This window comes from Arachis hypogaea, chromosome 13, assembly GCF_003086295.3.
Source record: "Arachis hypogaea cultivar Tifrunner chromosome 13, arahy.Tifrunner.gnm2.J5K5, whole genome shotgun sequence".
NCBI lineage: Eukaryota > Viridiplantae > Streptophyta > Magnoliopsida > Fabales > Fabaceae > Arachis > Arachis hypogaea.
This window is the reverse complement of record NC_092048.1, coordinates 88972207-88976663: the sequence shown is the minus strand read 5'-3', so window position 1 is coordinate 88976663 and position 4457 is coordinate 88972207. Positions and strand designations below refer to the sequence as shown.

General features: G+C 41.7%; 1 non-coding gene across 1 annotated transcript; it reads left to right on the top strand.

Annotated features, from left to right (window-relative positions):
* The first annotated feature begins 4353 nt into the window (after window positions 1-4353).
* On the top strand, window positions 4354-4457 carry LOC112740002 (small nucleolar RNA R71). Its single transcript, XR_003170937.1, has one exon. It is a non-coding gene; the product is annotated as a small nucleolar RNA R71 (small nucleolar RNA).

Here is a 4457-nt window from a genome sequence, read left to right as displayed (position 1 = left end):
GGCTGAAGGATTCCTGTAAGTGTAAATTCTGTTCCCTTTGCAGATCCAAGAATCTTGATTCAAAGTTCCTTTGCATATCCATCATTTTGAGATGAAAGTCCTCTTGTCTCTCCTGAGACCTCATGTATTGTTGAGACATTCCTTCCATGATTTCCTGTATTCTGCTCATATCCATGGGGTCTCTGGGAATTCGTTGTCTTCTTTCAGGATTGCTTGCTCTTCTTGCTCTTCTTCTCTGTCTTCTCCTTCCTGTCTTCTTGTTCTGCTTCTTGCTCGGCTTCCACTTGTTGCCCTTCTTCATTTCTTCTTCTTGTATGTCTTGGAGGAGTTGGGCCAAGAGTCATTCTGTGCGCAGTTATGGCCAATCCAGGATATAGCCAATTAGGTCTTTCATCCTCAAGTGGTACTTGGGCATCGATGCATAGTCTAATGATAGTGCTAGGGAAGTGGAGCCAGGATTCAGGGTCACTTTTCTCACTAAACTCTTGTATCTGTTCAGCAATGAGTTTATGAACTTTGATCTCCCCTCCCACCATAATGCAATGTAGCAAGATGGCTCTTTTAGGGACTATTTCTGAAGAGTTTGCAGTGGGTAGGATGGATCTCCTAACTATTGCATACCACCCTTTAGCTTCAGGTGTTAGGTCTCCCCTTCTCAAGACTCTTGGAGCCCCTCTTGTTTTTCTCACCCATTCAGCTCTGATGGCACAAAGTCTCAGCAATAGTTGCATAGTCAGGTTCTCCTATCATCCTTTCTTCATAACTGCTTGGCTGAAATGTATGTTTTTCAGGCCAAGAGTTTTCATGATTGCTTGGGACTGAAGTCAACTTCCACCCCTCTCACATAGCTTTTGTATGTGGGTTTCTTGGTTGATCTCCCTTACTGCATTTGCATAAACTCTTTCACCAGGTTGATGTTGATTTTAGTGATTGGCTTAGTCAGGAGCTCCCACTTCCTCTTTTTGATCTTTCCCAAACACCTGGGAACTCATCCTTTTCAAGGTCAAAGGGAACCTCAGCTAGTACCGTTTTAGGTCTCATCCATTCGGCTTGAATCTCATGGAAAACTGATCTGTATCTCCATGCATCGAATTCCCTGTTTTCCTCCATTGGCTGCTTGTCTTTTCTTCTTTTGTGGCTAGATGAAGCTGCCATTGGTTCTTTAGTTTTGGTAAGTGACAAGCTAAAGTTGACAAGGTGAAGCAAGAAGTGTTGTTAGAAGTGTGGTGAGGTTGTTTTCGGCAAGAGATAGTTATGCTATGATGAAGGAAATGTGTATGAAGGAGAATTGGTGGTGTGGACTCGTTCCCCAAGTGATTCTTTATAGTGCCCATGAGTGAAAAATGGACGGCTAGGGTGGTTTGTGAAGGGTGGCTTGATGGTAAATATATGAATTGTGGAGAAGGACGATTGCTTTTCATTTTCTTGGAAGTATTCTGGGTGCATTAGGTTGTACATGTAGCTTCTTTTCTTGCAGAACTTCCTTTTCCCATGTGTTAGTTTCAAAGATTTGTGAATTTTCTTTTTGACCAAGCACGTACCTCCCTTTGTCTTTTTCCTCCATTTTTATCTTTTCTTTTGTACCTGCACAAACAAACAAATTTGCTATCATTTTTCGGTCCATGTGAATTATGAATAGTATTGCACATGTAAATCAATGCTTGTCTTTATGAGCTTATAGCCGTGACTTCTACATGTATGCACACTTATTATTTGGACACCAACTTAGTGTTTGGTCAAGTCTCCTGATGACATGAAATCCATATTGGTTGTCCTTAATGAGTGTGCATAATTCTAATAAATCATAGTCACCTTGGCTCTTTGATTCTAAACAAAGTTACTACCCTAAGTAATTGAAACCAAAGTATGAAAACATGTGAATGGTATACTTGTCATGAATTTTGAAATCCAGAGGAACTTCTTGCTTTTCATAAACTGTGTTCAAAAGAACACCAAACTTAATGTTTGGTTGTGCACCTTGAACGAAAGATGGAATTCAATTTGAGTAAAATTTGGGAGTGCCATCAGGCACACCAAACTTAGAGACCAATTGTAATTTACATGCAAGGTTTAGTGCACTTAATCAATAGTTGTCCTGAGGATTCAAGTTCATGCATAAGAAACCATGCTTTATTAGATGTAAAGCAAAGCACTAAAGACTAAGGATACTAAAAACATGGGTTGCCTCCCATGAAGCGCTTCTTTAACGTCACTAGCTTGACGGTTGTCCCTTGTTAGGGTGGATTGTAGTGCTTGACGTCTTCTCCTCTCACTATGAAAACGTCCCCACTTGATTCATTCATGACCTCTAAATGTTCCATAGAAAGAACTTTCCTGATTGTGAACACTTGAGGGAGCTGGGAAGGAATGGTTTTGAGGCCAGGTGGGATTGGCAGATAATGACTTGATATCACGTTATCTCCCGGAGAAAAACCTTCAGTGGGAATTTTCTTGTTTCTCCATCCTCTTGGCAATCTCCCTATCACTCTTCCCTTTCTCTTGAGGATTTCTTCATTGACCCTTATGTCAGGAGGATCCTTCTGATCTGTTTCCACTGATTCTTGTGGCTCTAACTCTTACAACTCTTGTTTGCCTTCCAAGGACTGTTTTAGAGTCTCAGCTGCTGGATTACTTTCCTCCAAACACAGATGGCTACTATCATCCTTAGGCTTTTCAGGTTCTGGTTCAGGCTCAGATGCAGGTTTGAAAACTTTGAAAATGAGCTGTTCATCATGTATTCTCAGAATTAGCTCTCCTTGTTCTACATCTATGAGCGCTCTAGTAGTGGCTAGAAATGGTCTGCCCAGAATGATAGGGTGTAAGTAGCTTTCCTCCATGTCCACAATGACAAAGTCTGTGGGGAAGTAATAATCCCCCACTTTCACCAGCACATTTTCAACTACCCCTTCAGCTTGCTTCTGAGTTTTGTCAGCCAGTTGTATGATTACATCAGTGGATCTCACTTCATTCAGTTGTAGCCTCTTCATAAGAGTTAGAGGCATCACATTTATGCTCGCTCCTAGATCACAGAATCCTCTGTCAATTTTTGTTTCCCCTATGATGCAAGGGAAATGAAAACTTCCTGGGTCCGTTTTCTTAGAGAGTGTGTCCTTCTTGATGAGAGCACTGCATTCTTTGTTCATTGTTACCGTTTGTCCTCCCTTCAAAACTCTTTTCTTGCTTAACAATTCCTTTAAATACTTGATGTGAGTGGGCATTTGATGAAGAATCTCAAGAAAGGGAATATTGACATGAAGAGAGTTAAATGTCTCTAGAAACCTTGAATAGGTTTTCCTTTTTTCACCTCCTCCTAACCTCTCAGGAAATGGTGCTTTTGGTTGGTATATTTCCATCATGCCTTTTTGCAGTTCCTTGGCTTGCTCAGTTCCACCTTCCTGCTTAACTTCTTCCACACCTTCCTTCAAGATTTCTGGTTCCTGCTCTGAGGGCCTGATTCCTTCTTCTTCTGAGACCTCCTTCAATATGGTGATGGCCTTGCATTCTTCCCACCTTACTCTCTTTTGTTCCCCTTTAGGATTCTTTTCTGTGTCACTAGGGAACACTGCAGTTGATTTGGGTGCCTGTTGAGATAGCTCTCCTACTTGAGATTCCATCCTCTTGAGTTTTTCACCATGGTTTCTTAAGGTAGTTCTCACATCATCCCTGAAGCTTTTCAATTCAATTATGTCTTGACTCATGGTTGCCATCATTCCTTCTATCCGGTTTAATTGATCTTGAAATTGTTGGTTCGGATTAGGTTGGGTAGGTTGATTATTTTGGCCATGATATGGTGGTTGGGAGTAGGTGTTTTGTGTGGCTTGGTATGATCTTTGGTTGGAGTTTTGGTATGTGGAATTGTTATGTTGGTTGTGGTTGTAAGGTTTGTGGTTTTGTGGTTGGGTTTGTTGGTTTCCCCACCCAAAGTTTGGGTGGTTTCTCCAGCCTGGGTTGTAAGTGTTGGAATGTGGATCATATGATTGCCTTTGTTGGTTTCCCACATAGTTAGCCTCATCCCAATCACCTCCTTCAATGCTTACTTCCTCTTGATCTTGTGTGTGTATTGCAGCCACTTGCTTTGTTTCTAATTGCCTGGTAAGCTCTGCTAGTTGCTTGGCAAACACCTTGTTTTGGGCTAGAATTGTATCAACATGGTTCAGCTCCATGACTCCCTTAGTGTTGTGCCTCTCTGATGCATAGTAGTACTCATTCTCAGCCACTGTCTCGATCACCTCAATGGCTTCTTCCACAGTCTTTTTCCTGTTCAATGAACCTCCTGATGAATGGTCTACAGCCTTCCTTGATTCATAAGAGAGCCCATCATAAAAGATGTGCAATTGCACCCAATCATGGAACATGTTTGGTGGGCATTTCCTTGTCAAGTCCTTGAATCTCTCCCATGCCTCGTAGAGAGTTTCGCCATCTTGTTGTCTAAAAGTCTGAACCTCAGATCGAAGCCT